This window comes from Chinchilla lanigera, unplaced genomic scaffold (assembly GCF_000276665.1).
Source record: "Chinchilla lanigera isolate Chin_1 unplaced genomic scaffold, ChiLan1.0 scaffold00017, whole genome shotgun sequence".
In the NCBI taxonomy this organism is placed as follows: domain Eukaryota; kingdom Metazoa; phylum Chordata; class Mammalia; order Rodentia; family Chinchillidae; genus Chinchilla; species Chinchilla lanigera.
The window spans coordinates 27,087,688-27,098,236 of record NW_004955418.1 but is presented as its reverse complement, the minus strand read 5'-3'; the positions used below and the strand labels follow the sequence as shown (position 1 = coordinate 27,098,236).

General features: G+C 39.7%; 1 long non-coding RNA gene across 1 annotated transcript; it reads left to right on the top strand.

Annotated features, from left to right (window-relative positions):
- The first annotated feature begins 3 nt into the window (after positions 1-3).
- On the top strand, positions 4-2,914 carry LOC106148265. The gene is made up of 2 exons (XR_001233548.1): positions 4-1,326; positions 2,570-2,914. It is a non-coding gene; the product is annotated as an uncharacterized LOC106148265 (long non-coding RNA).
- The last annotated feature ends 7,635 nt before the right edge of the window (positions 2,915-10,549 follow it).

Sequence of the window (10,549 nt, the reverse complement as noted above, 5' to 3'; positions counted from 1 at the left end):
CATCCATCCACCCATCCATCCATATTTCCACCTATCCATCCACCCACCCACCTACCCATTCAACTTTGGGTTGTAGGTGGGGACCACTAATTTCTAGCATTTACCAATTTCTATGGTTTCCCCAGCCTGAATGAGAGAGTTAAGGGGTGCTACCCACCTTGTATTATTCTTACCTGGAATACTTAAAGGAGCTAGTAAAGGTCTTTAATTCATTTGGCTTTAGTCCATGCTTTGCAAATTGATTTTACTATAGATTCAAGTTATTTCTGTGGTATGAGATATTTTGGTGTTAAAATTGATTTTTAAATAATGTATAATAATAAATCATTAATGTTGTAGCGTTTAAAAAAGGCTTCACCATTGGAGCTTTCTTTTCCCCTTCACACTTCACTTCTGACTATTCCTTTTGTTTCTCCTCACTTCAGGGTCTTTGGCATGGGAGAGTTAATGTTTGAAGCTCTTGGAAACTGGCACTTTTTTTTTACAGGTCTTTTACAGACAGTGAGAGCATTTGACTTGCCTGGTTTTATCCCCAACCTGAACTTGCGTTACAAGGATTTGTTACTAACAGACACCTTGTAGCGAAGGCTTCCTCTTTACCTCCAGACACCACCCCCTGAGCTTCCAGGAGCTCTTTGTCCTCCCCTGAATGTCTGGTCCCACGTATACACACACAGACACTACCGGGGGTGTGTACACGTTGCTGTTTCACCAGAGGCTAGAATGATGTCCTCATCAGGTTTAGCTTTCACTTAAAGCATGTAAAGATGGGAAGATAACCAAGGAGGAGTGGATATTACAGTATTTGCCAATTAGAACACTCAGAGCCATGAGGCCCTTGAGCTCTCCTCTGATTCCCTACAAATGACAGCCCCTGGCTCCGACAGGAGGAGTTGGGATGACCTCTGTTTTGGGTTGTTAGAGGGCAGCAGTAGCTTTCACTGATTCCCCAAAGCCAAGAAATACTTTTAGCAGGTGAAATGTCCTGTTGATATCAGGAAAGATGGATGGCATTACCTGCTATCTGTTAATCAGGCGCTAGAGCGCCCAGGGCCAGCAGGTTCTTTACACCTCCCACTTCCTGGGACACTGCCTTGATGCACTGCTTCAGAAGCAGTGTAGGAAAATGTGAAAATGCCTCCTGAGTATCCCTGGAAGTCCAGCTGATGCAGAAAGGGCCTTCTGATACACTGGGCCAGCTGAATCGACGACTGTCACCTACAGGTTCTTACAATGTATGGGGCTGAACATTATTCACTCTGATGCTAATGCAAATCATGGGAAGAGTGACCCAGCCCTGTGCTTCTGTCTTCCTAGAATTCACTGGTGAGAGCTACATTTGTGTATTTTAATCCACTATAGAAGAGATCTAACATCTACACATGACGCAATATAAATAACAGACTATCCAGTGTCCATTGAAAAGTAATATACTAGAAAGCATGGCGCACGACTGCCCTTTCAGTTAATGGCGGCATTGTCACTGGTTTGCCCAGTAAGCTGAGCTTCTCATTGAGTGCACCTGAGGACACAAAGCACGCACTTCCGACTGAGGTGGAGTAAAACACTACCATCTCTTCTCTTGCCAGAAGCAACTAAAAAGTAGAATGGCTGGAAGAGAATGACTCAGAAGACAATTTAACAGATTTTTTAAAAAGTTAAACATATGCCCACCATAAGAGTCAGTTATTCCAATCTTATTTACTCAAGAGAATGAAAATGTATGTCTGTAGATCGACTTGGATATGAACGTTCATAGCGTCTTTATTTACAATGACCAAAAACTGGATACAACACCATTGTTAAGTATATGAATGGAAAATAACCCAGCAATGCATCCCATACAGTGGAAAACTACTTAGCAATTAAAAAGGAATGAGTCAGTGACACAATATGAATATAGTCCTTCTCACTTTTAAGAAGCCAGGGGCTGTGGATATAGCTCAGTGGCCTGGCAAGTGAGATGGTGAGTTTGATTCCTGGTACCAAAACAACAAAAACAATAAAGAAAGAAGAAAGAAAGAAAAAGAAAGAAAGAAAGACAGGGAGGAAGGAAGGAAGGAAGGACTGAAGGAAGGAATGAAGGGAGGAACGAAGGAAGGAAGGAAGGAAGGAAACCAGATAAAGTGTGTACTGATGTCATTTTTACAGAAGTCTAGGAAACACACCCTACCCTGTAGCAGTTGCCTGAAGGTTTGGCAAGGGTGATGGGAAACAGGGGCGAGGGGGCCTGGTGCACCCTCTGGAGGTGACAGAGATGCTCATCTTTACTCTGTGAGTGTACACATACATTTAATAGGTGATGTCTATCACACGCCACTTGAAAATATTTTCTAAATTGTGGTACCATGTGCATATCATAAAATTTACCATTTTAACCATTTTGAAGTGTGTCATTCCGTGCATTCACACTGCTGTTTGCCCTCTCTGGGGCTCTCTGCTAGGTTCATTCCAATTAGTGGTTATAGAACTCTAATAACGAAGTACATATTAATTAGTCATAAAGCTGGCTGTTTTTCTAAAATGAAGCCACATGGAGATTTTCTTTTCTCACCTTTAAAAAATAAAGATAGATTCTCAGGCTCCCGCCTGATCCTTGATTGTTCCTGAGAGCTGCTCCCATGTGCTTCGCTGCCCTTGGGCCAGGGCTATCCAGAGGACGCCTGCAGTCTCCACTGGGCCCCAGCTGCAGACCGGGTGTGAGGAGCGCCACTGCATGGTCAGTGGGGCGGAGGACGACTCTCGGAGGAGAAGACAAACAGCCACTCTTCTGAGTATATTCTGCCCCTCGAATGATGGAGCCACAATCTGAACCCAAGAACTTGATGCTGTTTGACAAGAAAATAGGTGCACTAATGATTTTAGCTTCACTGCCTGAGCAGGGACGAAATAAAAAATATCTCTGACATAGAAACCAGATGAATTCTTTCTCATGCATTTGTTCACATTTCCTGCTCCAGAAACTTGGTATGCAAGTTCAAAAACAAACAAACACACAAACAAACAAACATAATCCTCAGACCATAGCCCTGGCTCTTAAAGCCTCAGGTAATACATAAATTATTGCCTACTGGGGTAAATGTTATAAGGGACGGAAATACAGATTACAGGAGCTAATTGTCCCTGGGCCAGCAGCTGGGGAGGTAGAAGTAAGTGTGTGTGTGTGTGTGTGTGTGTGTGTGTGTGTGTGTGTGTGTGTGAGCTTGGAGGAGTTGAACAACCTTCATCCAGGTCTGGAGATGTTGGTCAGTTTCTCCCTAGGCAGCTGCAATTGGGAGGCAGAGAAGAAGCGTCTGACTACAGAGACAATACCCGAAGGCCAGCCAGATGTCCTGAAGCAGGCAGAAATCACAGGCGATGAATGCTTCAGTTAGCTCACTGTAGGAAGAATGGTCAACATTTGGGGTGAACATTTCTACAAAGTAAAAGCATTCTGCAGCAGTTCATTAAGCTGTTATAATTTCCAGAAAGATTTAAACATAAAACTCATTATGATTTATGGACACAAAATTTTAAAAAAAGAAATGAATTTGGCTAGGCTGGCTGCCGCACACACTTTGGGCTGAAATCTGTGACCTAGGATTTGAAGAGTTTGGTATCTTGGTGTCAGGAAAATGAAAATAGCGTGGACCTGGACAGAACTCTCCTTCCATGGAGAGTTACCCTTCCACGGTGAGAAGAGCACAGCAAAACAACTTTACTATATGAATGACCACTTAGGAAACATGCTTTACAAACCCAACATTCATCTAAGATGTTTTAAAGAATGACTTTTTGTAACCTTGCTCTCCTTAAGAGTATGGAACATTTCAAAACCCAAAGCACTGAATGGTCCTTCCCCCTAAATTGTCCTATTTTTCAGAAATTGCGGTCCTAACTTTTGTTAGGACATTTTAAGTGTGTCATTTTTAGCACCGTATAAATAGAGGTTTCTTAGTTATCTTCTTAAGCAATCCCTGGCTTTACTTTTATGGATTATTGACCCAATTTATAAACATTGCATTAACTTTGGAGAAACTCCCAAAGACAGCTTTTGTTTTGTTTTGTTTCTAAAGGCCAGAGTTTCCTGAAGGTTTTGAAGCTGCATTCATGTTTATTATGGCTACCTCGGGGACTGATAGGGGCCTGAGAACATGGGTATAGTTGTGACACAACGTCCTACTGAGCTAATTCTAAGAACATTCCTATCTGCGAACACCAAGGCTAAGACTATCGCTGTGTGTTATTTTAAGCAGGAGGAAGGGGAGGAGGGTACAAAGGAGCATTTAATTGAGCCAGAGCAATGGAACAAAACACTAATTGATTTTTTTCCATGTTCTTATGTAAAACCAAGTGATGCCAAAGCCAAATTATCAAAATAAAAATAAAATGTCGCAGACCAGTGTTTATCAGAATGTCCAGGATGGGAAGGATTTACAGAGCACTTGACTAAGTCTGAGGGCACTTCAATGTGATAAGTAGTTTGGACACACACTTCCTTTCCTGATCCTTTTTTTTTCTCTTTTCCAAGAGGAAAGGGATCAGTGAAGTCTGTGTTCTGTTCAGCTTCAGTTAAGGAAGGGGGAAAAAATTAGCTGGTATCCTACAGAACTAGTAACAAATTCCTGGGAAAAGTATAGTGTACTCACACCTTAGAAATTCAGCTGCCACCTTTGCCTAAAGAAAGATGTACTGTGAGACAGAGCGTCTCAGGTCTGAGAAGCACAAGGTGTATCACTATAAATCCATACTACTGTGCTTTCCTGAGTTATAGGAATATCCATCCCTGCCCCCCCACCCCACCTCCTTCTGCTCTGAAATCAGAGAACATCTATCTGCCCATCTGCAGACAAATGCAATACATCGTGGCAACGGAGTCAGTTTTATCTCTGCTACTTAGGGACATTTCCTTCCACTCTACACTTCAGTTTCCTGTAAAACTGGAATGATAGCACCTGCTTTTCAAGAGTGTCATTAAGATTATGAATTCTCTATATTAGGTATTCAACAAGTAGTTGCTATTAATATTATTTTTATTAGTATCAATCATTTGGAGAAGAGATAAGAGTTAGAGTTCAGTTGAGATTGTTGGATGAAAATAACCCTAGAAACAAAATATTTTGGTTTTTATAACAAGGAGATAATCTGATGATTTGATGGAATCAAAATAGAAGCTAGAGATCAAAGCTGGCCTTGTGCATTTACTTGAAGCAATTGGAACATCCTTTTAAAAAGGATGGGTACCCTACTCCATTTAAAAATGTACTACAGGCTGAAAACTTTTTGAATGTAACCTCACCTGTCATCTCCAGCTAACACTGTTACAAAATCCCCATTTCAGGACGGGTAGCAGCATGGTCAGAGCTCTCTGTGGCAGTAGAGCAAGGCAGCAGCCCATGATACAGATGTACAGTCCTATGTTGTCTGTAACAATACAAACGCTACTTATCAGGGGGAGAATTGAATTGTAAGGCTGTTCCACTTTGCAGAAAATATGCTTGCACAATGGGGAAAATAGCTTTTCAATGGAGGAGAAATTTTTTGTGAACTAATCTGTGAACCCAGGGTGTTATTAGAAAAGTGTCTCAGATCTAAAGAAGTCCATCTTCACAGTTGATATGAAGCACATGTGTTTTGGAGCAACTGGCAGATAAATTCCAGACATTGTTACATTTCCTTTAAGTATGACAATTGGACATGGTTTTTCTTAGACCTGTGGGGTGGGTATGATATACTTCACCGATAACAACTGTAGATTCTACTTGTTTTCTTAAACTGCAAATAATTTCGGTCTTCACTTAACTACATCTTCCAGTCAAGGTGCAACTGTAAGTGCAGGAAATAAAAATGAACTATTTGAACAATGAATCTCCAAATATCAAATATTTTGAATAAACTGACTTTGAATCCTATATTTAATCTTTCTTTCCTAGAATGTCCACAGTCAAAATGGGCTTACAAAAGGGAGGTAGAATGTCTCTCTTTCTATACTCAAACCACACATTTGGTTCACAAATCCAGTAATTGTGAGAACAGAGGGGCTTGGGGAGGGGATCATGCTGCTGGCCTGTGCCAGTGACATAGGGGTGCCTGGTTGATATCTGATGCCTGCGAATGAGGGACACCGCACACAGACGTCCTGACTCCTCTGTGCTGTCCGCCCTGGCTCTTAGGTGTAAGGCAAGATCCTGCTTCTCTGAGAATGTTGCACAACATTCAACCTAAACATTGTCTTCATCTAGTTTCATGTCTATAGTTCTTAGTTTCATTCCTAATTAAATACTGAGTCTAGTTCTTAAGATTTGTTTATCTTTCCCTAAGAAGTTTGAAATAGTACTGTATTTCATTTCATAATGAAAGCAATGTATTTACTCTTAGCTTCTAACTACTTTGTAGGGTCTTGTGATATCCTAAGGGTGCAGCATGATTTCCTCAGACTTCCTGTGTTCTTCTGAGAAATGGGATTGTGTTCTGGGATAGTGTACACACAAATGTCACGCACAGTGCAAAGTGAAAATTGCCTGAAATTTATACGTAGTGGCTCAACTCCATCAGGTAGAATACAGACCTAACATTTGTAACCAAGGTTCAAAATTAGAATGTCTTACATGCTATAAATTAATTGTTGTGTTATAGAACAATATGAATGGCTGCTCATGAGCAGATTCTGACTGCACCTGTGGTTCATAGCATCAGGGTTGCAGGCTCTTTCTCTTTGGCTTCTCTGCTGTCATTCTGGGGTCATCTGTCCTCATATGCCATTTCTCTCCTGCCACACAGCCCAGAATGTAGTCTTGTGGTCCTGCTCCATGGTAAGAACATCTGGGAAATGTTGTTTTTCTGGTAGGTAGGACCTCAGTTTGACATAAAAGAAGGGTGACCTTTGGAGGAGATGACATTCTCTTTCACATACAGAGATACTCAACTTGTGATCAGATTAGGTTCCCTTCAACTCATTGTAAGTTGAAAATGCTTTAAGTCAAAAGTGCATTTAGTACTCCAAATCTAGCAGGGCTTAGCAACATAGGATGTGGGACTGTAGGAGCTGTTTGTCTTCGGGACACGTAGATACTGTGAGCTGTGTCTCACCCCCACTGTGGAACATCCTGAAGATATTATTGTGTGTCTGTATCATTCTGCAGACCACAGCTGGGAAAAGATCAAAATTCAAAACACATTTAAAAATTGTTTTCTTATTTTAATTGATATAAAATTGAAATTGCCATAAAGGTGTACCTATTTATAGGATACCATATGATGTTTCCCTATAAGATTCAAAACATGAAGTACAATTTCTACCAAATGTGTATCACCTTCCCCGCATCACACAGTTGAAAAGTCTTTAGTTGGGCCATTGTAGTGGGAGACCATTTGTACTTTGCAGATAGTGCGAAGATGGGATTTTTGGTAAAATAGTAGAATTCTATACTAATAGAAGGTAACCATGGAATCCAAGAGTAAAAAAAATAATGTAAATTCTTGAAATCTTAATAATTATTGTTATGCTGCTGAAATTGACCCTGAACTTTTATTGTGGTGAAGTGAACACAGTAAAAAGTACAGCCAGGTCTGAGATGTGGAAGAGGAACTCTCACCCCATTGGTAAGCGACCAAGGGACAAGGAGAATCTTGATCTCCCGAGTGTTACAGACGATGGGGAGCCTGATCTTTCTTTTGATTATTAGTAGAGAAATTGATAAAAGAAATTTTCTCTATGAACTGCTGAACTTTTACTTTATTTACCTTTAAATTTAATTTTCTTAGCCTACCATTATAAGTTAATTTATATCGTTATTTTGAATTTATAAATTAAGTTAATTAATTTACTTAAATTAATTAATTTACTTTACTTTGAAATTTAATTTTCATCAATGATCATGTTAGTGAGAAAACGCAACAATTAGAATGCTCCATTTGGCTACCTTTATTAACCCTTGGAAAAGTGTTAACTGGCTTTTACACAAACTATTTCTCACCTTCTTTACTTCATATGCCATACAGTTATAGGAAAAAATTACTAGCAAAAGCTACAACAAAGATGTACTGCAAACTACATTGATTGACAAACAATTCATGCAAGAACATTCCTATGTGCCTGTTATGTTTCACATTTTGGAATTTACTCGCAAAAATCCCCACTTAGTAGGTTTAGAGAAGACTCCAGGTACCCATAATTTTATGGAAGTATAATTCACATACCATTTAAAGTGTACAATTAAATGATTCTTAGTATAGTCATAGAGCTATGTGTCCACCAGGAGTAACGTATTCTGGAACATTTTCATTACCACAAAATGAAACTCTTGACCACTAGTCCATCTCACACGCCACATGCAACCATTAGTCTACTTTCTGTCTATACAGATTTGCTTATTCTGGTGGATGACTCATGTAAATAAAATCAATCAATATGTGGTCTTTTGTCTCTGATTTCTTTCCCTTGCATAAAATCTGCAAGGTTCACCTATGCTGTACACTGTATTCATGCTCAATTCCTTTTTAATACAGAATAATATCCCATTACATGGACATCCACCTTTTATTTACCTAGGTATCCACTGATGGACTTTGGGTTGTTTCCACTTTCTCCTTATTATAAATGATCTTACTATCCATGTTCATTTCCAAGTTTACTTGTGGACATTTTCCCATTCTCTTAGGGATATAGCAAGGGATGGAACTGCTGGCTGACTCAGTAACTCTGTCTTTAATCTTTCAAGGAACTACCACACTGTATTCCAGACTGAAAGCACATTTCACTTCACAATCCCAAACGCTCTCACCGATGTTTGTTATTTTCAAACATTCGATTTTTCAGCCCAGGGAAACCCTGCTGTGGCTTTGAATTGTCCTTTCCTGCCAGGTGATACCGAGCATCTTCACATGTGCTTAGAACTTATTAATATAACATTTTTTGGACAATATTCAAATTTGTTGCCCATTTTATATTGGTATTATTTGTCTTTTCTTTGTTGAGTTGTAGTGTTCCTTGCTTAATCTGCATACAAGCCTCTTATCAGGTACACTATTGTAAAATTTTCTCCCACTCTGTGGATCATCTTTTGACTTTTTTGAAAGCACCTTTAGAGCACCCAAGACGGGGCTGTTATAAAGTAGCGAGCCTATGTCTGGCTTCCTTCTCATTGTGTGATTGCTTCAGCTTATAGGGACCCCTGCCAAGGTATCACCCACCCTGTCATGGTGAAACCCCCACCAGGATCTTGGTGCCATGGTCCTGAGCATCCAGGAGCTAAATAAAGCTCTTTCTCTAAAAATATCCAGCATCAGGTGTTTTGATTTATCAAACAAAGATATATGAATTCAACAAATAAACAAATCCAGTAAAGTTACAGAATATAAAATCAACACTCAAACTCAGTTACATTTCTGTATATTCTGACAGTCTATTCAAAAAATTAGGAAAACAGTTTTTACATTAAAATGTATAAGTAAGAATAAAATGAAAAGTGAATATATCCATGGTGCCAACTACAAAGCCTAGATGAAAGACACCAGTGGAGACACCAGTGGGAATATCTCTTATGTTTACAGATGGAAAGATCTGACACTGTTAAAATGTTTCCGTTACCCAAGCATTGTACACATTCAGTGCAAGTCCTATCCAAATTCCCATGACATTTGCATTGGTCCATTTTCCACTGTTGTAACAAAATGTCTGATTGCTGAATAATGGACAAGAACAGAGGCTTATTTGGTTCACACCTTTGCAGGTCTTAGAGCAGCTGGAATCTGTCTGGTTCTGCTGAGGACTTTGTGGCTTCATCACAGCATGGAGCGATCACACGCACAGACTTGAAGCAAACAGGACTTGGGTTCAGACTTACTTTTCTTATCGTGATAACAATTCAAGTTCCAGGGAGCTAACATAAATCTGACGAGAACTGATCCCTTCTGAAGGTTGTACCCCAGTGACCTGATCACCTCTTAGGCACCACAGCTACAGACTCTACTACTCCTCAACACCAATCCATTGAGGACCACGATTGCAGCAATGACTCTTTGAGGGACACTCAAACTGTATTTGAACTATAGTAGTCCTTTAAAGAGAAATAAAAAAGTCCTAGAATTCCTATGGAACTACAAGATTCTGAAAAAATCCGGCCTTCTTAACAAGAACAAAGCTGGATGAATCACATTTCCTGATTTCAAATGGTAATACAAAGCCGTAGTAAGCACCACAGTATGGTACTGGCGTGAAGACAGACACACAGGCCAGTGGAACAGTGTGGAAAGCCTAGAAATAAATCAATTTATATACAACCAGCTGATCTTTGACAAGTACATGAAAAATACTCAGTGGGCAAAACATAGCTCTTCAATAAATCGTGTTAGGTAAACTGAATATCCACATGCAGTGAAAAAAAATTGAACCCTTATCTTACATTGCATGCAAAAATCCAACACAGCATATTAAAGATCTAAGCATAAGACATAAAATCTTAAAATCCCAAGAAGAAAACTATAGGAAATGCTATATGACATTGGTCTTGGCAATGACTTTTTGGATATGACTCCAAAAGCACAGGCAAGAAAACCAAAAGTAAACAAG